General features: G+C 46.5%; 1 protein-coding gene and 1 pseudogene across 2 annotated transcripts in view; one reads left to right on the top strand and one right to left on the bottom strand.

Moving 5' to 3' along the window:
- Positions 1–26,201, top strand: part of Tgfb2 (transforming growth factor beta 2) — an 82,719-nt gene that overhangs the window by 26,056 nt on the left and 30,462 nt on the right. The gene's annotated exons all lie outside the window — the stretch shown is intronic.
- On the bottom strand, positions 2,344–2,468 carry LOC130875301 (small nucleolar RNA SNORA70; annotated as a pseudogene).

Below are 26,201 nucleotides of genomic sequence, written 5' to 3'. Positions count from 1 at the left end.
AGTGGGAAGCTGGACTTTGGTGGCTTCTCATCCCCAGCTGCAGGAATACCTGGGTGAGGACCCTGCTCCCTCAGCGAGTTCAAATTGCTGTCACAAGGGCTATAAAGGGACTCTTAGGCCTGTGTTCTTGTATCTGTAGCCAGACTTCACTAGTATTTTTAGGGCCCCTTTGTCTCAATCTGATTTCTGCTTGAGACTTTTACCACATGTAGCCTGTGTTGAAATGACTTTTAAACTACTCTCTGGGTAGTGGGGGAGGGGTTGGCTCAGAACTTCAGTCTTTAAACGTTTTTTTTTCCCCCTCTTTCTTTCTGATTTTTTTTTTAATTGCTAAATATCCAACAGGCTGAACAGAGGGAACTGAAGTCTAACCCTGGAGGGACCCTGTTTAGCCGTCTGTCTAGACAGATGAGTGTCTGTAATGGGAGTCTGATTCTTTTTTTTTTTTTTTTTTTTTTTTGTGGAACAGAAGGTGGACCTTCCCTTTCAACTTTGAGGATGCTGATGTTTTGTTTGTTGACCCCCGACCTGTCAATGAGCCAAGAAGGGGATTCACCCACCCATGGACCAACTCTGATCTCACATGTGACAATCAAGTTAGGAACCAGTAGCAAGAAATACAGGTTTTGCATAGAGGAGATCAGGCTACAACCCAGCAGGCCTACTGTGCTCTCAACTCTACTTTGCTTTTCGCTAAAATGAGGATTTGGTTTGTTTATTGTTTTTTAAAACCTCACTCTTCAATGACTTTTGAAGAAGAAAATGATCTAACAGGCAAAAATGGTTCATGCCTCATAAGGGCTGAAGAACTTGCCCTTCTCATTCGTTTCCTGGTCACTGTTGAAGCTCTTAACTTTCTTGCTTTTCTGTTGTGAGAATTCAGTTGAAAAAGTAGGCGGTACGGCCCATGTCTTTAGCATCAAGTTGACATGCATCGAAAGGAATGGCCGATGCTGTCTCAAAGTATAGAAAAGCTGAAGAGGGTCCAGGTTCCTGTGAGATGGAAAGAAGGTCCCAGATACCATCTATAATAAATATGAGGTATCTAAAGTTCGTCACATTCATAGGTTCCAAGAGACATGGTGGCTACAGGGACCTGGGTTGGTGGGTGGAGAGCTTCTAAGAGTGGAGTTTTTAGACTTTCAGTGAAGCCAGGAGAGTGAGTTCTTGAAACGCCTCCGTACAACAGTGTGGTAGCTAGTCAGCAGTAGGACCATGTCCGGTTAAAAGTATGCCAGTCAAGAGAGGATAGAAAATGAGACTTTTCCTGTTTCCCAACTTCTTAGAAAAATGGTCAAAGCCAATTTTCTCGAAGTAGATGGCCCATGTTTTTAAATTGTGTGTGTGTGTGTGTGTGTGTGCGGGTGTGCGTGTGTGTGCACGGGTGTGCACGTGCGGGTGTGTGTGTGTGTGTGTGTGCGCGCGTGTGTGTGCGGTATGATTTCCGTGCATATGCTCTGAGGATCTGTATAGAGGCCAGAGGAGGACACTGGGTGTTTTGTTCTGTCGCCCACTACCTTTTCCCCTTGAGATAGCATCTTTCACTGAACCTGGAGCCTACTCTCCTGTTTCCGCTTCCCTGTGGCATTAGGGTTACAGGTCTGCTCAGTCACACCCAGCTTTTCCAGGGACCAGGGACTGAACTCAGGTCCAGAAGCTTATAAGCCATGGCACTCACTTCCGGAGCCACCTCCTCCCTGCCCCTGAGTGCATGGCACATTAACCTTCTCGCTCCTTCAACCTCATTTTAAGTTCTGTCTGGACTGTCCCTGAAAGTGTCAACCTGGGGGATTTGATCTCATTTATCCAGTTCATTTTCACCTGTAGGCGCTGTGTCGTGGGAAGACCACTTGCTCGAAAGGGGAACACAGGCCTCAGGCAGAAAAGTACAAAGTCCCACCTCCTGGGCTTAAAGCACAGGTGTCCCCACTGCTGTCGACAAGACAGTGGGCAAGGCCCCTCTCAGACGCTGTGCTTCCGGTCACTTGTGCAGTCGCTGCTGCTGCTATTATTCTTTTTAGGGTGTGGGATTTATTACTGAATATGATTTGGTGCGGTGTATGAGAACACAGTGAAGCCTGAAGGGGTGCAAAGCTCCGTTCATCTGCATCACAGTTGCGGGAAGCCTCTCTTCCTTGAGGTGTTGATCTTCTGGCAGCCAGGGAACTTGAACTTGGCTTTGTGCAGGGCCTCAATTGCATGTTCCTTATTCTGCAGCTTAGTGCAGTGGATGGACAGGATGACCTGGCCAAGGTGAATTCTGTGAACCCTGGGGCTTTCCTAAGGCACCTCCATACCTTACATGCCTGCCCCTGAGATCAGAGACATCACTATCCACCGGAAAAATGTCTTCAAGGCCCCTTAGAGCCATCCATAAGGGCAAGAGGCTGTGCACATTCCCAAGGAGGCTGCTGTTAGTGTCCACTGCACCCCAGGCCCTGGAACTTGACTGGCTTAACCAACTGCAGTATTCTTTATTCTTTCTGACCTCACAATCTCATTACCCCTGCCCTCAGTAGCACATATCCTTTTTGTGGAGATAGACTTGTAAAAGAGCTATTTGTACAATGCAGATATTTTTTTTTTTTTAAATAAGTGGATTTGTAGGCACAGCACAATGTGAACATACAGGAAAGATGACTGGTAGATAAATTCAGCTGGTAAGAGAAAACACCCCAAACGTTCAGAGAGAGCCCAGGATCTGCCTGCTCAGAGATCTGAGATCCGCCACGGCCTGAAATGGGGGAGAAGCCTGCTAGTTCATCAGCAGGCAGAGGAGAGAAGCAGATATCTATGATGTCAGCAAACCATTTCCCACCCCACACTGTGCCTCGCGACATCCCCAGCCGCTGAATTCCACTAGAACCCAGTGCTTTGCAAGACTGTGGTTATGGTACCTTTGAGTCATGTCTCTTTCAATACAACAGCAATCAATAAAAATCCCCAGTAAAATGTGGTTAACCACAGGACATCCCTCCCCACCCCCACCCCCATGTCAGCTGTGATTCATTCGGTCCTGTGCTCTTGTTCTAGAATACTTCACACTGGGAGGCACTTACCCTTCTTCAAGGAAAGAACAAAGATCTTCCTCTTTTTTGGCACCCCTGGGAAACCAAAAGCTGCTCAGGACATGGGTGGCTGTGGCTGGGGAGAGCTCTACTCAGATCCTGGGATAACAGGGTGGGAAGATGTCTTCTGCTGTCCCTGAGGTGTCACTGAGTTAAAAGCATCTCTTCTCTAACTGTTGCTGCTCTGCCCTCTTCCCCACATCACCATTAAAGTAAGTGCTGAGCTAAGACACCCGCTGGCCACCACCTCCTCTCTTTCCAGTCATTAGCAATGCATTTAGTTCTGTTATTGTTTCCTTACCTGTTATGGAACAGATTATGATTACCTGGGGAGGAATGGGTGAGGCAGAAGGGAAGGGAAGGCAAGCAAGGAGAGCCATGGAAAGACCTTCACCTGTTTCTTTGTTGTGTGTTGTTGCCACCCTCCTGGGAAGGAAGTCTCTTCCCAGCCAGTCCAGAGGGATGTCTGCTGGAGTCCAGTTGTCACCCAGCAGTCATCGAAGTGTGACCTCCTGCCACCCACAGGGGACAGCTGTCTGCACTGGTACCTGGCACTGTAAAAGCAGAGAAGGGATGTATGTTCTGCAGCCTTGTGAGATGGGTCCTCTTTCCTCCCTCCTTCCCTCCCACCCTCTCTCCCTCCCACTATCCCTCCCTCTTTAAGCTTCTGGGGTTAATATCCAGAAGGCAACTGGAGATCTAAGGAAGGGTCTTCTGCTTCCAAGTGTGTGTGTGTGTGTGTGTTATGTGTCTGTGGTGTGTGTGTGTGTGTGTGTGTGTGTGTGTGAGAGAGAGAGAGAGAGAGAGAGAGAGAGAGAGAGAGAGAGAGAGAGAGAGAGAGAGAGAGGGAGAGAGAGTGTCCTGACATCTGACATCTGATCTGGGGAAGACCAGGCTCTAGGCTCATGGGCTCTCTACAATAGCGCCTACACCTTCCTTTCTGTGCATTTACTTCACCTGGTAACATTCTACTGCATCTGAAACCTTTTACTTGAGGAACCGGTTCCCTTTGGCTGAGAACCTGCTGTGTTCCTTTTATCCACACTTGGTATTTGCTCAGCAGTAATGAAAATACTCATGGAGTACCTCCTGTGCCCAGTAACTTGAGTATTTGATTTACTTGATGCTGGCGATCAGAAGACTTCCATTTTCTTATTTCTCTTTTAAAGAAACCAAGGCAGAGCGAGGCTAAGCTACTCTTTGTCAGGTGGTTAAGTGGCAGAACCATGACACCCAAGCTCCAAAGATGCCGCCGTCATTCACTCCCATTAAGGGGAAGGTCAAGTCCATAACCAGTCCTGTCACCCAAAGCTTCAGTGTCATTTATGGATCAGAGCATAACCCTGAGAAGAAAATGGCCCAGGTCTGAACATTTGAGAAAAGAGATTCCCCTCTAGAAATCGACTCCACTTGACCTAAGATTTCAAACCCAAGTGCACTGCATAGGCTGCGGCCTGAAGCTGAAGGTGTAAGGGCTCAGCAGCACAAATGCTTCTAAGCTGCAAGATTTTCGTTATCTTTATTTGAATCGCACGAAGTGGCCAAATGTAGTTTGGCCCCAGGCTGTAGCGTGTGTGTGTGTGTGTGTGTGTGTGTGTGTGTGTGTGTCTGGTGCCAAGACACAGCTGAGCTCCGCCTGAGATGCCGAGCATTCCAGGCCTGTTACCTTGTGAGTGGAATATTTAACAGATTGTTTTTTCCTTTTCTGAGATGAAGAGCAGAGCTCAATAGGATAGGGGCTGCTTGGACTGCTGGCTCGGGGGCTTCCGTGGTCAGAGGGAGGGATGTTTGAGTGGGAGACTTACCTTGGAAGGCAAACAGATTTGCCACAAACCATCCCTTCGCCCACAATTCGGATTCTAGGAGATAACAGAGGCGAACCACTTGGGGTGCTTGCCATGTGCCGGATACGGTGTTCAATATTTTGCTTTGATGATTCTGTTTTACCCTCGCTGTCTCTAAGGTAGACTTTGCTAAATCCTCCTCAGTACATGGAGAAAGCGCAGCACAGTCACGTGTGACCCCCGTTAACCCTGTGCTGTTCTAATGTCCCCAGTTATACGGCAGCACAATTGGTATTGGCCAGCAACACTAATATCTAATGCATCAATCAGAGCCAAACGGACCTTTGTTTTCCTTTCTCGAATCTTCCCATTTGCCCTAGGCGTTAGGTGTTGTTTAAGTCTTACATTTCTGGAAACTGAGGAAAAGGACAAGCTATTTGCTAAGGGCCACTCCGGTGTGTGGTCAAGCTGGGCACAGAATCGTGTGTACTGAATCTCAAACCATAAATCTCTTTACCTTAACATACAACGTCTTCATTGACACCAATGACAAGCTCACAGGAAAACCCTGGGCATCTGGGCCAGCCTGACTCTATGACAGGAGAGCAAGTGTTGGAACTGAAGATGGCTCCGTGGGTAAAAGCACGCGCTGCAAAGCCTGCACACCTGAGTTCCATCCCAGGCCCCACAAGGAGGATGGAAAGTGACAACCACGCCTGCATGTTGTCATCCTACCTACAGATACACACATGGACATGTGCATGTGCACACTCTCACTCACTAATATACAATGCACATACACTTATACACAATGCAAACACACCTGTACACAATGCACACACACACTTATACACAATGCACACACAATGCAACACATTCACTCACTAATACACAATACACACACAATGTACATATACACTTACACACCATGCACACACACTTATACACAATGCACACACACTTATATGCAATGCACACACATAATGCACACATATTTACACACAATGCACACACACACAAAATGACTTTTTTTTAAGGGATTGTGGGATTAAGACACTTTTAAAAGTTTGTATTGAGGGCCAGAGTCCTTCTGATCGAGGCCCCCCACCAAAAAAGAAAGAAAAGTTTGTATTGACCACTGAGTCTGTAAGAGCTGCCAGATGAGACCTTTTTAGGTAGGTGTGTGTGTGTGTACATGTATGTGTCTATACATTCATGTGCCCGAATGCATGTAAACCGCTACATACATGTGCAGGGGGCATTTGGGATGACAGCAGGGAAGAACTATTTTCAAATTGAAGAAATCACTAGGTGGCAGAGAAGAGCACATACCTTGTCCCTTGTCTTCTGTTAACTCTCATCCCTTACCTGATGAGTCAAGGTTGAGGGGACCCCCAAAGGTCAGGTTGCCATTATTATCCTTAATACATCCACAAAATAAACCCTGAGTTCACTTTGAAGGGCTTTTGTGAAATACAGCCTCAGTGTTGGACAAGGCCCTGTGCTCCTCCACCCCCTGCAGGGCCAGGGCTGTCTTCCAAGGAGGTGGAAATAAAAACAGAAGGACCTCTCTCCCCTAGGCCCCTTTGCAGGATCCCTATTCAGCTACCGGTCCTTTTGCCTTGAAAGATTCTGCTTTGATTGAATCTCACCCCAAAAGCAATATTTTTAGCTAGAGGTGGAAAATTCTAGCGGCAAAGGTGTGAAGTGAAGCTTTTTGGTGAGTGTTGTCTGTGGAAGAGCAGTCATCCCTAGCATGGATGAGTTGTGCTCCAAGACACACATCTAGGCTGAGCAGGGATGTATTTCAGCAGGGCTGTATTCACAGAGGTGCTCATGTCTCACCCCTGCCTCGGTGACTCTTTCCAAGCCACGGCTTGCGCTTCTTTCGTAAAGTCAGGGTTTTTCTCTGCCGGCCTCACAATATGACTGTGTCCCAAGAGCACTGGGGTACGGAGGCCAAACCCAAAGGATGACTTTGCAGAGTTGCAGATGTTCAGGTAGAGAGGCAGAGTGACTAGCTTGAAATGAGCTGGCCACCCTCGGAGCAGAGGAGTCTGGTTTGAGAGGATGAGCTCTTAAAACGATGGCTCCCTATTCCTATTCCAAGGTTAAGGTCATACTCAGGTGCACATGTATTTGCTACTCTTCTGGGAGCATTCCTTTGCAACCCCTGGGAGGGTATGGCATAGGGCGTGCTGTTTCTCTTTACCTACTCATCTCAACGTTAGAAAACAGATATCTGTGAGAGCAAGGAGTTGCTTCCCCAACCCAACCCTACTACAATAATGGGCCCGCATTCAGGCAGATTCTGAAATCTCTGCTGGTTAGCATACACTAGAACTTTCTGAAATGCATGTGTGTGTGTGTGTGTGAGTGTGTGTGTGTGTGTGTGTGTGTGTGAGAGAGAGAGAGAGAGAGAGAGAGAGAGAGAGAGAGAGAGAGAGAGAGAGAGAGAATTGTGTATCTTGGTAAGAATTCCCATGAGCTGACACTGCTTGTAGGAGAATGTTATCCACTTGTCAGTCATGAGTGTGGGGAGTGTTTCTGTGTAACCACAGCTATTGTGTCACGGTCTCACAAAGTGTGGGACACAGGCCATGGTCAGGGATAATAAAGTTAGAAGGGTTCAGCAGAATCAGCCAGAGACTTCTGAAGAACTTTCCGTGGAGGGTATTGCACGTAGGAGGCGTGGCCTTTGGGTTTCCCCTTCAGGAAAGGTGGAGTGTGGACGTGTACTGGCAGAAAGCACCACATTCTGAATCTCAGAGTCACTGTGCAGTGACCCAGGCTTGCTTGCCTTCTGCCCCTGTACTTCTTTCCACAGCACAGAGTTTACCATTTGTAAAGATTGTGTGGTTATTTGAACAGTTCTCTAGAAATGAGGCACACAAAGTTTATTCTAAGGTTATTTAAACCACATAAAGCATTTCACTCATTCCCTTCCAGAACATCTTGATCATTACAGAGAATCAAAGGAAGGGTTGGGGATGTGGCTCCACGATAGCTCTTGACCAGCACAGACAGAGCCCTGATGAGATCCATTCCTAGCAGCAGGGGGAGATGGAGAGGTACCAGAGGGAGGATGACATTGAACGTCATAAGTGTTTCGAATGCTTAAATCATTGGGTGTGTATCCTATTGTTAGCGGATACTTTTTATAATTCATTGCTTTATAGGACTAGTGGGTCTTTTCTTTAGTAAGTAATTAATCCAAGTAACTATGTGTATTGATGTAGATTCAGAACACCGAAAACAGCATGGTAGAAAAGCATTAGCAGGTTCTTGGGATATCTGAAAGTAATAGAAATGCAAGCACACTAAATGCACTCTATTCTCGCTCTCTTTTTAAAAGATTTTTAAATGTTTAATTTTGGGTGTATTTGTGACTGTGTGTAATTGAGTACAGTGCCCATGGAGGCCAGAAGAGGGCGTCAGATCCCATGGAACTGGAATTACGGGTGGTTATGATCTGGCAGGTGTGGGTGCTTGGAACCCGGGTCTTCTGGAAGAACAGCAAGGAGTTTGAACTACCAAGCCCCTTTCTGTTCTGTAGATAGAAACAGTTTGGGGTAACAAATGCCACTGATCTTGAAATGAAAACCTGAAGGTGTGCTGGAAGCCAACTCCTCTCTGGCTTCACCAACTAGTTGTGTGGTCTCTAATGTGTTCCATTTAGGCAGGGTGGTGCTGCCCTGGAAACAAGGACTTCTGAGCCAATAAAACCCATGCAGGACAGGAGGGAGGGCAATCAAAAGGGGTCCTGGTAAAGGCTGTGACCTCAGAGGCTATGAGGTAGCAGGACAGAGGAAAAGGTGGCTCCAGGCCTTTGGCAGTTGATAAAATGGTGTCCTGTGGTTTGTCACGCGACTCTCTCAGTGTAGGCTAACAGAACTGCCTCCCGCTCCTAAGCCTTAGTCTACTCACCTGAAAAATGAGACCGAAAAAGGAGGTTGCCCTGGAGGAACTTATAGGTAGCACTGATGTCATGAGGTCAGACTCAGCTACCATGATTGGCCCTTGACCTACTGAGATGGGCCTCCCAGGCACTGACTCAACACTCATTTGATTCATCTAAGTGTAAATTTCAAGGACAGTTCACACATACCATAGGTCCTGACCAAAAAAGGGCAGAAGGTGAAACTCAACCACATTAAAAACTACTGTGAGCATGCACTTGAGAATGACCTGTGGGGAGGATCCACAAGACTAGGATGTTGACGATGGAGTGCAGGTACTTGAGAGATCTCCAGCGAGCACTCTGCACCCCCCATACCACTGTAATTCATAGAACCAGTGATGGAGTCACCTGATCTCTCTCCCAAGAGGAGCCGGGGTTTACACACTGAAGCCTGAGGGAGCCCTTCCGAGCTTAAGGCAGATGTGGTGCATGGAAGGGGACTCCCTAGGAGTTCAAGACCTGGGTTTCACTCTTTTGTCCTCCTACGGGTACTTTGTGGTGGCTGTCTCTGAACCTCAATTGCCTTCTCTGCAGACTGGAAGATGAAGCTCAAAAGATATTTAGGGGCCAGAGGATCAGAAAAGAACACATAATCAGATGCTCACTCTCTGAAGATGGCTTCTAAGACTATCTGCACTGCACACTCTTACTCAATACAAATTAGCAAGACTACTTCTTTCCAGGAGGACGGATCTATTTGGGTCTGGTTAGAGCCCTATGAAGTGACCCCTACTTCACAAGCCCAAGGTTGAGTCTTCTTCAAATCATATGACTGCAGAGGCCAGTGGCAGCATCTTTGGTCAAAGCCCTTGATCCCTTGGTTATGAGACTTGGACGATTTTCCATGAAGGACTTAACAAGGGTTTAACATCCACATGTTAGAACCAAGACCCAAGTTTCTTCTTCCCTGAGCTTCAGCAGACAGCTCTGAGTAGGAAATGGCCTAAGTCCTGGCCAGAGAAGGCCTGCAGAAGGGGCAGTGATGTGGGTCCCAGGTCATCACTTTCAAAACATAGATTCCCTTTTTATGAGCACAGTTCTACTGTGATGCTGCCTGGCTCCTTTCCGTCTTTTCTCTTTGGGAAATTGACTGTTGGAGCAATTAGAAGTAGCCCAGACTACTGTGTCACGGTCCAATATGACATGTCATCCAGTTCTCTCCTTGGACGTCATCACAGGAGACTCTGTCTGCTCCCTGGGTGGCTCTGGTCCCTTCTGTGCCTAACTGAGTCTCTGTCTGCTCCCTGGGTGGCTTTGGTCTCTTCTGTGCCTAACTCTTTCAGAAAGCCCTTCCCAGTACCAAGCTTGGGTTGCTCTTTCATTTTTCTTTTCCCATTCTCATCCCTTGAAAGACTACAGAACAAATCTTTATGAGACAGAGGCAGGGAACAGTGGAAAGACCGTGGGCTTGGAATCAGGCCGACGTGGGTCAGAGGTTTCAGCCGATTTTCTGTTCCAGCTTCGCGTAGTTGCACAGTGCCTTGCCGACTGGTAAACCCAGTTCCTCATTCGCCAGAAGGGTGGGGAGGAGAAATTGTTCAGTCCACAGTCTGCACTACCCAGGCCCTGGCAGGTATGTGAGGTAGCCAGAAGAGACCAAGGTTACTAATGAGACGATTCTGTCCAAGAAAGCACCTTGTCCATTGTGTAGAGCTGTGGGAAGTGCTGATGGCAATTCCATTTGCTGCAAGTTTCCTTGTATACCTGGCTTTTGGGGATCTAATCGGTCCACAGTCTTTTATAAAAACAAACAAAACCTCTTTTTACATTTACTGTGCATGCACATGTGTGCACACGTGCTCACATGCCACAACGCACACGTGGAAAGCAGAGGACAACATGGAATAGGTACTTTTCTCCTTCCTACCTTGTGGTCCCTGGGGGACCAGACAAGTAGGTCATCAGGCCTAGCAGGTATTTTCACAGGCAGAGCTATGTCACCTACCCACACCAGCAACTCTTGCGGCCCCCAAGAGCAGGTGGTTTCCTAAGACCTGTCCTACTGAGTTAGGGTCAGCTCTGTCGCAGGTTCCTGACAACGGTAGTTACCAGTGGTGGTGCAGGGGTGGCCCCACGAGCCATGCTGTTTCCACGGGTCCTTGAGTCAGGGAAAAGGGTGGCTCCTGTCCACAAGGTTTCCCATATTGAGACTTGTGACATCTCCGATACTCATTTATGGGAAAGACATAGACTTCAGTGCAGAGTGTGCATAACCCTTCTTTTTGCTCCCAGAATAGCATTGATAATATGGCTTTACATTTATTGAGTGTTCACTATGCTCACATTTCTTGCCTCTTGTCATTCTTACAGTTGTTCTTAGCTGTGAGTGCAGTTAGGGTGTGATCTAGATACATTGTCGTTTTCTGCCCCTGACTCATGGCTGTCTGCTGCAGCTCAGGGAAGAGACTGGTTTTCATTCTAACACGTGGTCATGTTAAAAAGTTTCATGGCGGGGCTGGAGAGATGGCTCAGTGGTTAAGAGCACTGGCTGCTCTTCCAGAGGTCCTGAGTTCAATTCCCAGCAACCACATGGTGGCTCAAAACCATCTGTAATGAGATCTGGAGCCCTCTTCTGGTGTGTAGGCATACATGGAGGCAGAATGTTGTATACACAATAAATAAATAAATAAATAAATAAATAAATAAATAAATAAATAAATCTTTTTTTTAAAAAAAAAAGAGTTTCATGGCCCAGACGACCCAGGATTTCCATGCAGGGCAGCTGTTTCTCAGTGGGAATTCCCACTTGCCACTGAAGTCATGTTCCCTCGAGGAAGACCCATGTCCTCCTGTGTCTATGAACTGAGGGGACATTTTTACAAAACTTTAGTTAGATCCAAATAGCCAGTGGCTGTGCTCAGGAGAGTAAGTAGCTTGGTAAATTCCAAATGATAAAAAGGGCGAGGTGTTATTACTGCGAACAGAATTTCTCCCTTGTGAAGGCTTTCTAGGTGAAGCATGATGGGTATGTTGGCATGCCAGAAACTCTTGACCTGTCTGGAGATTGGGAACGATAGGGTGTGCTTAGAGTATCAAAGAAAGAACAGTGTAGGGGCAGCAAGGGAGTGGCAAGGAGGTGATAGAACACTCCTGCATCCTCACAGGGTACACAGATAAATGTGATGAAGTTGTCTCTTTGAGTATTTTAAATGTGTTGAGACTTTACCCCTAGTGACCACTTCCTCTAACAAGGCCACACCTCTTAATCCTTCTAATCCTCTCAAAGAGTTCCACTCCCTGGTGACTAAACTTTGAAATATAGGAGTCTATGAGGGCAGTCCTCATTCAAACCACCACCTTGGGGGTCAAAAAGCCAGCATTGAGTCAGCAGTAAGAAGTGTAGGGAGTCAATCAACCATTTGGGAATTCTCTGGACGATGGCTTCCTCAATAGAAAGAGGAGATATTACTGATCAGTATGCAGAGGTACCAGACTCATATGCAATAAGAAAGATGGAGACCCAGGATGACCCAAGCGACTGTGGTTAGCATTCATCGGCATCCTATAGTCTAAGTGTTTGACAAAAAGGATGAATTTGCTTGTATTTTGTGTTTTTGCTTAACACATATTATATATACTAAGAGGTCTTTCCTGGGCTTGGGGCTCTGTCATAGGATGGGAACTATGGGAGCTTCAGCCAGCCTGAGCTCCCGAGACCTTGCCCATGAGCATCTGGGTCGGGAGGGTGAAAGAGAGTTTGCAGCGATGGCAGAGTAGATGTGTGAGTCCCCCTCCTCCTGGCCACTCAGAGAAGTCCCAGGTGTGAAGGGCACTGCAGAAAATCAGGAGAGGTAACAAGTGGCTCTGGGCAGTGGAGGCCAGTGCACTCAGGGCAGAATCACGTGGGCAGCCTGCAGTACAGAATGAGGTGTACAAGTCAGTCATGTAAGGAGTACCGATTCTGGATCACAGACTTGCATGTTCTACACGCAAATGCTACATCAATTGATCTGGAGGGAGCTGTGGAGCCGCCCAGTTCCTCACCTTTCAAACATGTTTCTGTCATGCTGTTTGCTCTTTAAAAGGGATCTCATGAGACCATTGCAATATGACAAGAAGTGGGTGTCTTCTATGACACAACACACATCCCCTGATGCAACGGGGATCCCACTGACTCCAGGGTATAGGTGAACAAGAAGATGAAGTCTCCCTTGTGAAAACCCCACCTCCACACCTTCGTGTACTGTTAGCTTTGCCCCAGTTACATTGGTGTGTATACATACTCCACAGTGGTACTCAGGAAACTCTCCGCTCACTTACACCCTAGCCCTTTGGCAAAGTAATGGCCTGTCTTTTGCAAAACACCTTTTAAAAGATGATTTAATAAATCCCGTCAAGACATAGAGGTAAGCCATTGATGAAATTAACTAATCTTTTATGCCATCCCATCTACCCAGCTACCTGTGAGGAACCAAGGCTGAGGGGGCTTCTCAAGTTTTGACCCCCATCACAAAGCTTTCTCCAAGCCTCCTAAAGCAGGCAGAATAGCTCCCAAAATTGCCCCAAAAGGAAACTCATTATTTCTTTTCTTTATTGATTTTATTGAGCTATACATTTTTTTCTGATCCCCTCCCTGCTTCTCCCCTTCCCTCTAACTCTCTCCCATGGTTCCTGTGCTCCCAATTTTCTCAGGAGATCTTGTCTTTTTCTACTTCTCTTGTAGATTAGATCCATGTATGTCTCTCTTAGGGTCCTCATTGTTGTCTAGGTTCTCTGGGATTGCGATTTGTAGGCTGTTTTTCTTTGTTTTAAGTTTTAAAACCACTTATGAGTATGTACATATGATAATTGTCTTTCTGGGTCTGGATTACCTCGGTCAATATGATGTTTTCTAGATCCCTCCATTTGCCTGCAAAATTCAAGATGTCATAATTTTTCTCTGCTGTGTAGTACTCCATTGAGTAAATGTGTCACATTTTTCTTATCCATTCTTTAGTCGAGGGGCATTTAGGTTGTTTCCAGGTTCTGACTATGACAAACAAAGCTGCTATGAACATAGTTGAACACATGTCCTTGTGGCACGATTGAGCATCCTTTGGATATATACCCAAAAGTGGTATTACTGGGTCTTGAGGAAGGTTGTTTCCTAATTTTCTGAGAAATTGCCACACTGATATCCAAAGGGGATGTACCAGCTTGCACTCCCACCAGCAATGCAGGAGTGTTTCCTTTACCCCAAACCTCTCCAGCCTAAATTGTCATCAGTGTTTTTGATCTTGGCTATTCTTACAGGTGTAAGATGGAATCTCAGAGTTGCTTTGATTTGCCTTTCTTTGATGACTAAGGATGTTGAGCATTTCCTTAAGTATCTTTCAGACAGTTCAAATTCCTCTGTTGAGACTTCTCTGTTTAGGTCTGTACCACGTTTTTTATTGGGTTATTTGTTCTTTTGATGACCGATTTCTTGAGTTCTTTGTATATATTGGAGATCAGATCTCTGTCTGATGTGGGGTTGGTAAAGATCTTTTCCCATTCTGAAGGCTGCCATTTTGTCTTGTTGACCATGTCCTTTGCTTCACAGAAGCTTTTCAGTTTCAGGAGGTCCCATTTATTAATTGAGAAACTCATTTCTTAAGAAATCTCTTTCCATTCTTACAATCACAACAATTACTGTCCCACGTTGCTGGAGTCTCAAACACATTGGAACTAGTAGAATTAACACTTTGTACTCTCTGGCTGTTGTCTTCACCCAGTTTCCCTTCCCAGCATCCCTTGGAGTGTATTAAAACCTGGACATTCTGTGGCCTCTACCCACGGAGGTAAGGAGATTGCAGCTCAGCTGGAGAGCTTGCTCTCGCCTAGTTCGGTAACGAAATCATTGAACATTTGGGGAATGTTGCCATGGGCTGCTCCTTCAATGAAGACTCTAGGTTTAGATACTCATTTCCTCTCTTATAAATGGCAGCCTGACCTTGAAGCACAGAAAGCTCCTCGGTGCCCAAATGAACAGATTCCTAAAACAAGCATCGCACCCCTGGCTGTGCTCCAGAGTTCCTCCACGGTAGAGTTCATCTGGATTCTTGCAATTCCTATATGCTCCCCTATCTTAATTGCCCATAGCTGTGTCGCCAGGACAAACAGGATGAGGGAAGAGCACACACCCTGTGCACACACCCAGTAAGAGTGCTCCATCCTGGAAGCCTGTAGAGTTTTCCATGAGGCACCAGGTGACTATCTATTAAAATGCCCGTGTAGACTGTGGGGAACTAAGGCTCCTTGCAGCAGTTTAGACACCTCAGCTTTACAGTTCAGACGGAGAGCTACCATTTAGTATGAAGAAAACTCCAAACTAGTCATTCAGCTGCTGGAGAATGTGCATCTGGAAGCTAGTCTCGCTGCTGGTTAGTACAGGTCGTGTATAAAGTGGGATTAAGTGGGTTCCAGAACTTTCCTTGGCCCTGTCCTATTGGCTGTTCTCTGGAGGAGGCGTGCAGCTGGCCTGCTGACCCACTTTGAGGCGTGCTGCTGGGTAAATCAGAAGCCCTGTCATGGTGACAGGTGATAGGGTAGTTTCAGACTTGGCAGCTCCGCCCGGAGTCTAGCACCACAGCACTCACGGCCTGGAGAAGGAGGGAGTTAGTGCAGATCGAGGTCTGTACCACTTCAACGCTTTCGTCCTTATCTGTGAATTTAGGTTATGTAGAGAAATAAACAAGACTGTTGTTCTGACTTGATCCCAAGCCCCTGAAGCATCATTTAACAAGCTGATTGATTCTCAGGTCCCCTGTGTCCACCTTTGAATTCCTCTGAGTGTATTCTACTGCAAAATCAGCTTCAGCAAATTAAACCCGGGCGAGATAGTGATAAATGGCGAATCTTGCATTCAGTAGACACCTCAAGCGTCAGTGTAGGTGGACGGTGTCTTGGCCAGGTGTAGGGGCCGCACCTTTAATTCCAGCGCTTGTGAAGCTGACAGATCGGTGCATTCCAAGCCAGCCTGATCTACATAGCAGGCTCCAGACTAGCCAGGACTATTCAGTGAGACTCTATATCAAAAAAAAAAAAAAAAAAAAGGTATCCACAATATGAGAGGGGTGTCTGGGGGAAACAGTGTAAGTTCAGGGCAGGTAACAGTCCTCTACAGGGCCTCTCCGATTATGTTCAGGCTAAGGGAGTAAGTTTAAGATGGAAGCAGAAGGAACAAGCAGGAAAAGTGAATATGAGAAGTGGTGAAAGGACACGGGATTGCTTGTGCAGAAAAGGCACGATGAGGTGGAAGGCATGATGAAACTGGCCTCAGAATTCTGAAACAGAGCTGAGGGAATCAGGAGCCTTTGTCTTCGGGATCAGACCTGAGCCTTCCCCGGAGCCCTGGGCTTGGCCTCTAACTGGGAAGAACATTTGTACAGTGGGAGCTTCCAGAGGCAGTGCCATGCTGAGCCTGAGTTCTGAGGGTCTTGTCTTCCAGAGGCAGTGCCGTGCTGAGCCTGAGTTCTGAGGGTCTTGTCTTTGACAGTCAGAGAGGTTGGACATCACTAACACTGAGCACCCTTGCAGGACACAGGCCGTTCCTCCACACACACTCACGTGACACCGAAGGTCTCAGAGATAGAGCATCACAGTTCTTGCTTTCCTTCCATCACCTGGGTAAGCAGGATCCTCTGTTCCTTGTTCTCTGCCACGCCATGGCTTTAAGATGTTCCTAATAACAGCCCATGCCACTTGGTTCAGTTGGTAAATAGCTTGCAATTCTAGCAGGGTGTGCCCTGCCACTTGTTAACTTGAGCTTTAAGGCAGAGCAGAGCCTCAGCACAGTGTCTCAGAGTAACAAAGTGACTGCCTTTCAAAAAAAGAAAAAGAAAAAAGAAAAGAAACAGGCCATAAGCAAGAAGGATAAAGAAAACGTGAAGAACCCACACTGGCTGTGCTGCTTCGTGTTTTGTCAACTTGATTCAAACTAGGGTCAGCAGGAGAAGGGAGCCTCAGTTGAGAAGATACTATCTGACTGGCCTGTAGGCAAGTCTGGGGACAATTTTCTTGATTAATGATTTATGTGGAAGGGAGCAGCCCCCTTGGGCGGTGTCGTCCCTGGGCAGGTGGTCCTGAGGAATATAGGAAAGGTGGCTGAACATGAGCCTGAGGAGCAAGAAGTAAGCGGCATGCCTCCATGTTTCTGCTTCAGTTCCTGCTTTGAGTTCCAGCCCTGACTTCCCTTCATGATGGGCTGTGACCTGGGAGCTGGACGCTGACAGAAACCTGGTCCGCCTTAACTTGGTTTTGGTCATGGAGTTTTATCACCCTAATAGAAAGCAAACTAGAACCCTGGCTGTTAGGTGTTTTTGTGTGTTTGTTTGCTTGTTTGTTTTTAAGATCTGGGCAATATTTGTAGGCTAGTAAGGAGCTGCTCTGCCTGTGATGTGTGGCAAAAGTCCACAGTGATGGCTACGAGCTCCAAGAACGTGCATCGCACTAGCCGAGAGAATGCCAGTCTTTATTTATCTGTGTTGTTTGCAGCACAGAAACGTGAGATTGCCCCATAAAAAGATCTTAATCCCCCAGGTTCTTGATCTGTAAAGAGAAAGGAGAATGGAATATGGTTCTTATTTGGACTTGTTTGGAGCCATTGCTAGTCTCTGGGGTACTCGTATAGACAATGATATTGTGAGGTCTCAACTTCTTTAGATGTCATTGGTTGTTCAAAACGGTAACTGGTATGAGTTGTCTCCTAGACAACAGAGGGCAAAATGCACAGCTGTTTTATCTATCTGTCTGTATATCTATTTATATCTGTCTGTCTATCTATCTATCTATCTATCCATCCATCCATCCATCCATCCATCCATCCATCCATCCATGTATGGTTGTTTTGCCTGGTGTGTGTGTGTTTGTGTACCATGTTCATGCAGTACCCATGAAGGGCAGAAGAGGATATCAGATCCCTGGAAACTGGAGTTGCACTCAGCACGTGGGTGCTGAGAATTGAACTCAGATCCTATGCAAGAGCAAAATCTAGTGCTCTTCACCCTTGAGTCATCTCTTCAGCTCCCAAAAGCGTAGCTTGAAGGGAAGAAAGAGAATGGAATAGAAGAGAGCTGGAGAGAGAGGCGGGAAGGGAGGGATGAAGGAAAAAGAAGGGGGAAAAGAAAAGAGGGAAAAGAAAGGAGGGGAGAAGAAAGGGAGATGTGGATGAAGGAAGAACTGAGGAAGGAAGGGGAAAAGATTTACATATTGTGAAGAATGAAATTGTCCCATGTAAAACTGACTCCAAACATTTGATCCCAGTACCGAGCTGAACAATGGTAGCCCTATGCATACAGTCTTAGCACTTGGGAGGCTGAGGTAGCAGACTCACAAGTTCAAAGCCAGCCTGTGACACATAGCTAGATCCTATCTAAAAAAAAAAAAAAAACAAGCAAAAGACAAGAAGTAACCTATCCCAAGAGCCAGGGCAGCCTGCCGCTGGAAGATTATGGTGGGAGAATATGAAACCTCCACCATCTAGCTGTTCGAATGTGGGTGCAGCCATGTTCTTTCCATGATTATCTTTTCTGGATTGTTTCTAAGTCAGCCAGTAGCCTTTTGCAGACACTATTGGCCTGCTTTTTAGTGCCCAGAGCTTTTACTGTGAAGCCTAGAAACTCCCAGCCAGCCAGAGGTGGCTGAGAAGCCTGGAACTGTAAGGGCCATGGGTGTCTCCAAAGAGGTGGGGTTTATGGGGCTAATGGAAACTTTGGGATAGAAAGTAGAAACTCCATGTCTGTCACAGTGCAAGAAAAACCAAACACCATGGGCCAGCATCACTGTTATTTTACTTTTACATTTTTTTTTCCACTGTGTAAGAAGGGGCCCAAACACTCCTGCTGACAGTATGCCTGGTCTCAAATAGCAGCTTGATGAAGGCCAAGTCACACAAGCTGATGCTGGCACAATTAGGCTCCCCACTGCCAGCGGCGTGTCAAGTCTGACACCGTTCCCCTCTCGGAGACTCTGCTGTAAATTACAGATGCTGTGGTGCCCTGTTACATTTAATAGGTGGGATGGCCGGAGAGAAAATCAGAAACCACGGCCGATGTGCTGTTTATTTCTCAGTCATTTTACGTTAAATTGCTGTGACTTGAATGTCAGCAGGGTTGGGATGTGGTAGTGAAACTGGATCTATAGCCAGTGTGCCAAGACAAATTTCAGAAAACCCCAAAACACAATTGTCTTGGTTTCTTGCTGGCTGCGCCCGTGCACACACAAATAGGAGCTGATTTATTGCCCTCCAACTGTTGGGTGGGTTGACTGTCTTGTTGCATTCTGGGGGGCTGTCTAATAAACCCCCACACTACTTCCCCCCCACACACAAGATGTCAGGAATGAGGGACCATTATACTCATTAACCATGTCACAAGTCCCTGCCAATCACCGCTGTGCTGCAGGGTGGTGGAGTCTGTCATGGGAAAGGAAACGAAAATTCTCTTCTGCTCATTGGAAGTTTCCAGTGGAGTGGTGTGTAGATGCTGCTAGGGTCTGGGCAGTAGGCACATGTGGTGGAAGTCCAAAAACCAGGAGCCATACTGGAGTTAGCCATGCCCCTCTCCCTGGGGACAGTTGCAGTGTTCAGCCTCAGTTCCTCCAACCAGTGCACGGGGGTGGGAGGGTGGTCTGTTAGGGAGTGAAGGTATAGTTCCTGGCATCATACTTCCTCAGGCTGACTTTTAGTGAAGGGGACCAGTTTCTTTGTGCTCTCCTCGCATGAGCCCATCAAATGCCAGCATTGGTACTGGGTGGTGTTCATGCCGTCCACTCTGGGGCTCTCTTCTCACAAAAGGCAGAGTGTAGAATTAAACTATTTTTGACTGAAAGTACTACCTCAGCTGGACGTTAGCAAGAACTCTGACATTCCTCACACTCCTTTGTCTCTGAAGTGGGATGATCTTCTCTGCAGAGAATGCAGCATGGTGAGTCCCTTCTTTTTATTAGAAGGAAGGGGTGGGATGGGCACACTTTACTCATCACTACCTAGTTCATTAATTGAGGAGCTAGAAGGGAAGGCTGGTCAAACTCAATGTGATCAGACCGGTGTAGTCTACGACATGAGTTCTCCAGGGTGACTATGAGAAGAATTGCCTGTCATTCACCCAGTAGGTCTAGGATACTCATCAAACCCTCGAGTTGAGTGAACATTCTCTAACAGTGGGATTCAGAGGACAAAAACAATGTAGAGTCCATTAAAATGAGAATGGTGTGAAGGGCCACCAGATTTGGTATACCAGATGTCTGCAAGGACATGGATTCTTCCAGTAGCATTGGAACTTAATGTCCTGGAAGACAGGTGGGTACTTCTACTTACTTTTCAAACTCTTCTGAACCATTAGAAAATTCCTTACACATTAATGGGATCAGGAACATAGCTCAGAGGAAAAAGCCCTCGTCATGTAAACGTGAGTACTTGAGTTCAGGTCCTCAGCAATCATGTAAATGTTTAGTAGGCATGCTTGTGATCTCATCACCTGGTACACAGAGTCGGGGATCCCTGGCCCAAGCTGGGCAGACTAGCTGAATCCAAAAGTTCTGAGTTCAGTGAGAAACTCTGCCTCAGTGCATAAGGTAAAAGTGCATAATGAGAATTACAGAGGAAAACACACAAGGTGTGTGTGTGTGTGTGTGTACAGATATATATAAACATCCATACATGTATGTATATACTACACACACATGTGTGCACACACACTCGCACAGCAAACAGCAGTCTTATATATTGAGCCTAACTGTGACTCCCTTGATCTACAGAAAGGTGTTTTCCAGCTCATGGAATGTTTGAAACCCCTGAGGGATTTGAAGCCCCTAAGTCCTCTCTTCTCTAGTCTAAGCATCTCGCTTCCCTCAGCAGTCCTCCATCCTGGTTGTGTGTTAGAGCCACCCAAGGACTCTAGGAAAGTCCGTCCTGATCCAGTTCCCAACACTTGGGGGGGGGGGGCTCAGATACCCAGGCATCATTGTCTTCAAAGTTCCTCCAGACTAGCAGTGAACAATTCACAGGGGGCTTTTATTGTTTTTTGTCTGAAGACCTTTAGAGATCTTGTATTGCTGTAATCTCCTATTTCCTCTGTATTTTTAAAATATGTGTAATGCCTTATTAAAACTTAGGTGTTCCTTGTGCATCTGTTTTTATTTATGACCTTTTTTCCCTTCTGTCAGTGGTTCTCAAAATATAAGGTACAAGAATTACCCAAGAAACAGCGAACACTGACCATTGTCCTTAGTCGCCAAGAACTCATGGCATTGTGGTAGCCCATCACGGTGATCCGACCATGCGGTGCTCCCCACTTAGGGATCTCCATTCCAAGAAAGCAGACCCTCACCTACCCTGCAGGAAAGGTTTTCAGGATGAGTCAAAATGCAGTGAAGTAAGCAAGTCTACTAAGACAAGACAAGAGATAGTGTACACCTCAGACTGAAGGAAGGATATGGGGAGGGGGTGCAGGGAAAATTAAGGTCGGATATCTAGAGGGGGAGACTTAAGGAGAGGCCAAGATACGCACGCTGGCTTCCTGAAAGACTCGCTTTTTGCTGTCACTACACTGTATAATTAAGTCACATCGCTCAAAGAGTGTAATTTTCAACAAAATTTAAAGATTACACGGTTTAACAATTAACTAAGAATATATGAGCTGGTTTATGTATTTATCTTATCTTAAAGAATTTCCTTTGGCAGACGAAACTGTAAACTGGTTTTATGAGGTGTGTTGTTTAGATTTAATGAGAGGGGAATGTTTGACAGTTAAGCTTGAGGCCACAAACCTTCTGGCCTAAGAGACTGGTTTTAATGTCTTCGCTAGAGATGCCTTTGTGGGCAGTTTAAGTTTTATCAGTTGTGCACACGTTTTTCAACTCTCAACTCTCAGCCAACAGGAAACCCAAGCAAGATATCAGAGTGAGGGGTTTCTTTCCCTTCCCATGTTTTCCTAATCTTCCCTACCCTGGGAGTCCCATCTCCACTTCTGTCAGAAGGAACCTGCATCGGGAGTTCCATCTCCACTCCTGTCAGAAGGAACCCGCAGCGATTTGGAAGTCTCTTATGACTTTAGGAGGGAGTTATCTTGGATTTGAAGTACAGACAGCTTATGGCTCCTTCAGGGAGGAGAACACACAAAGCCTCCCCAGACCACTAGCAATCCCTTGGAAACCCACACCATCTCTCCTTCACTTTGACCCACTGACCTTTCTTGCTTATCTTGGAAATTCCCAAAAGACAAAGACTGCTGGGTTCCCCTTAGGTAACTGCTACTGTTGAACACCAGAACACCACACCAAGAGCCTCTCCTGGTCCTTAATGATCTTTTTGTTTAACAGCACTGATTTGACCACTTAGAAATCAGTGTGGCAGTAGTTGTATCAGCAGGAAGGGGAGGGTTTCTCAGACCCCCCCACCTCAATGACTGTCATTTGTCTCAAGTCCCAGGCTCAATGCTGTGGACCCAGAACCTCACTTTGAGAACCCATGTTTTAACAAATACAGCAAACACCTGTAGATCCTTGACCCAAGAGTTTGACAGGTCCTTTGTCTTTTCCTTGTCAATTTTGTGGTGTATCTAACTGAATTAGGGCATAAACACCAGATCGCTGATTCTCAACCTTTCTAATGCTTGTGGCTGTTTAACAAAGTTCCTTGTGTTGTGGTGACCCCCCCCAACCATAAATTATTTTCGTTACTACTTCATAACCATAATTTTGCTACTGTTATGAATCATAATGTAAATATCTGTGTTTTCCTCTGAAAGGGTCATTCAACCCTGGGGTCACAATCCACAGGTTGAGAACCACTCCACTTAACTATGACCGAAGTCTTACCTGGCTTAAGGGCTAAGCTCTAGATATTCTGGGGTATTTGTTACAGTTTCTATTTCTTTGTTCTTTTTCAGGACACCTATGTAAGACCTTTCTTCACCTTGCTTTCTTTGTGGGATTTTTGTGGTGGTTGTTGTTATTGCTGTTTGTTTTGTTTTGTCTTCCTATGTATCCCTGGCTAGCTTAGAATTAGAATAGTACTTGTGTAGCTAGCTTCACCCATGAGTCTTCCCACCTCAGCCTCCAAATGCTGAGATTATGAGCAAGCAGGTGCTGTTACACCTGGCCTTTTTTTTTTTTTTTTTGGCGGGGGGTGGCGCACCTCATTTAAGCATTCTTGGTGAGGGTGGGAAGACAGAATCATCTCGTCACCCTTTGGAGTGGCCAGTACGGCAAGTGGAAGATGGTGGGAACGGTGAAGACTCTGGTGACTAGCTCCTCCCCAAAAAGAGGACAGAAATTAGGAGACACAGAGCCCTTTATACAGTGCCCTGGGGCTGCTGCTGTTTTGGTTCCTTCTCTTTGCCTCTAATGAATTCTGTTGGGCAGCAAGAGCTTCCCTCCTGGGCGCATTTACAAAGGCCCAATGGCCACTTGGCATCTTTGCAACGGACCTGGGTAGAGATATGTGCAGGATCCAGGGCTCCAACTTCCCTTCTGCTTGCTCGTGTGATCCTAGCAGCACCATTCACTATCTCTTTGCCTGGCTGTACAGATAAAGAGACAAGCTCAGAAAAGCCGGATTGTGTCCTTGCTGCCCATTCAGCCAAGCTCTGCTTGACTTGGTATTAGAACTGAGATCCCCACTGAGGTCTTTCCTGCCCCAAGAGCTTCTTGTTCTGTGTGGCTGTAGCGGGGATAGGGAAGCAAGGCAGAGGATCTTTTTTCAAAGGGAAACTATGGGGTCTCTTGCACAAACAGTCAGAAAAAAGAGGGACTGCAGGAAATTCTAGAACAGCTGGGGAAATAGCTCAGTTGTGGAGCAATTGTGTAACATGCACGAGACCTTGTGTTAGATCCCTAGTATCACCGGGAAGAAAGCACCAGGAAAGAAGAAAGGACACAGACAGGAAGGAAAGAAGGAAAGAAAGATTACCTACCTGCCACTGATGCCCTACCAAGCTAGTATATTCATCCCATAAATCTTTCACTCTATCCCAAGGTATGGTAAACTCCACAGTGGCCTGGGCTTGGTACCTAGAGCGGGCCGAGGTGTGGTCCTGCTGAATGTTCCTCTCATTGCACCATAGCACTGCCAGCAGGGATGTGAGAGTTGCCACCATGAAATGGCTTGGGTTGTGCACCTAACCCCTTCTAGGTGTAGAGACCAACAGTGGTCACTAGGTGATCTAAGAACACTGAATGAGGATGGGGCCACCAGAGAGCGAAAGCAGAGGCAAAGAATTCTGGGAGGATTGTCAGTGCGTGAGCTGAGGATCCAAGTCTCATACCCCATTGTCAGGTAGGACTTTTCTCACAAAACATGAATTAAAAAGTTAAGGATTTCAAGATGCCACTGTAGCGCATTCAGCTGGAGTGTGGTACCTTTCCAAGCACAGGGACCCTGTGTGTATGCTCTGGTCACCATCTCAAGAAGTCAGCTCTGGGCTAGGAAGAAATAAATAACTGTAAATAAAAGACACCCAAGAAGGTGCTTATAGAGAGAGAATACATTATATAGATATAGATATAGATATAGATATTTGGAACAGACCGACGTCAGTCTGTAGTATTTATGAAGTAGTATGTGATTAAATGCTACATTTAGCTTTCTGTATAACTTTGCAAAATTATCGAAGAGTTAAATCCCTGTCCCCCAGCTCTCCAATTTCTCATATTTGGTTTAGCAAAGATGTATAGTCAGAGCAAGGTGAAGGGGAGATCGCTCAATCCATGACACATGGATTCTTCGAAGCACACGGTTTCCTCTGAGTGCAAGGCACGTGGGAAACCAACAGAGTCAGCGGCTGGTGTGAAAGCCAAACAGTTGGAGGAAAATCGGTTTGCCTGAGTTGGAAACGTGGGTCAGAGATGGAGAGGGGTGGGGTAGATGAGGCTGTCAGTGTGGACAAGCTGGTGCCCGTCAAGCAAGAGTACCTGGCCTGGCGAGAGGATGGAAACTGGGTTTGGAATTACCAGAGGATCATAGCAAGAACCCATCCCGGAGGGGGCAGGCAGAGCAAACAGCTCATTCCTCCTCCAAAGCTAAGCGGGTGGATCTGGGCTGCTCAAGCCTTTAGTCCTCTACCCCGCTGCTCGGCACCCTGAGCTGAAGGAGTGAGCTTGCCTTGTTCTGGTTCTGGTTGGTGGAGCAGTTTATAGCTATATATTCCCCAAATGAGAGGACATTTGGCAAACTGCTCGAGTCCCTCATCCAGGTCAGGGGGCTTGTGATCAGTAAGCAAATGACAGTAGGGGCAGCTGGGATGCTCCCTTAAAAGCAGTGGTTCCTGGGTCAGCAACTTTTATTGAGTTCTTTGATCACATCCTCCTCCAGGCCTGGTTGCTTCTCTTGGTTCCAAGACCTGACCAGAGATGCTGGTCGGAGGTGCTCAGCTAGCCTTCCACCTGGCACATTAAACTGCTTTTATTTACGAATCAGGAACCTCAATGCAGGTTGGCATTATCAGCCAGTTGAAATATAGACTGTCTAAATGATTCTGCGAGCCAGCAGAAAGGACCGTTTTGCCTGGGACGCAGGGAACACAGTCGAGGGACCGCACTTAGCCATCAAGCGACTCTTGTAAATATTTGCCAAAGCTCCATCGGAGCTCAAAAGCCTGGGACAGGATCATTTGGAGATTGCTTAGAAGAAGTAGAAACAAAATTAACCTCACGGGCTGAGGCAGCCATAAAAAGGAAGCGCGTGTATATGGGCAGAAGACCAGAAAGGGGGAAAAATTGTTCAAAGTTTAATAAACACAAAAGAGAATAAAAATAAATCTGGAAAGCACTTATTTACAAACTCCATGAAGGAGAGGATTGTGGCAGAGGGATGTGAAAGATGGCTGCTTTGTGGAAGTCGAATGGGTCCGCAGGGGCTGCATGGAAGAAGAGGGGAGAAAAGAAGATGTTTACACTGACTAATGACAGGAAACACACAAAATTGGTCTTGCTCTTCCAGGATGGCCTTTCAAAGGATGTTTGAAGCCTCTGCTGTCTAACATAGAGGATAAGCAAAGATGAATGTGGCCATGTCTCCTGTGGAAGGTTCTGGCCAAGATGGTGTGGAAAGCCAGGGAGCCTGGCCTGATCTCTCTGCCTGGCAGGCTCTACCAGGGCAACGGAGCTGTTTTCAGCTGGGCTGCTTAGGATGGGGCTAGGAATCATGATTGCTGAAATGGTTATATTCCAAGCAAAGAAAAAGATGATGTTGTCTCAGCAGCTGCCTTACAGAATTGCTATGCTAGAGGACTCCAAAGACTCTCCTGCTGCTCTGAAGGCTTCCACCATCTCTTCCACAGAGGGCCATCTCAGTGTCTCAGTGAATACTTTCATTTCTCCAAAGTCAGCTTATTTTGGATTGGTGGGGCTGTTTGTTTGTTTGTTTCTGAGAGTTCTGGTTTGCCAGCTACAAAGCCTGAATTCATAGGGCAAATGACTTGGAATTCATGA

Source organism: Chionomys nivalis, chromosome 5, assembly GCF_950005125.1.
Source record: "Chionomys nivalis chromosome 5, mChiNiv1.1, whole genome shotgun sequence".
In the NCBI taxonomy this organism is placed as follows: Eukaryota; Metazoa; Chordata; class Mammalia; order Rodentia; family Cricetidae; genus Chionomys; species Chionomys nivalis.
The sequence above is the reverse complement of the archived record's forward strand: the minus strand, read 5'-3'. Positions and strand labels throughout refer to the sequence as shown.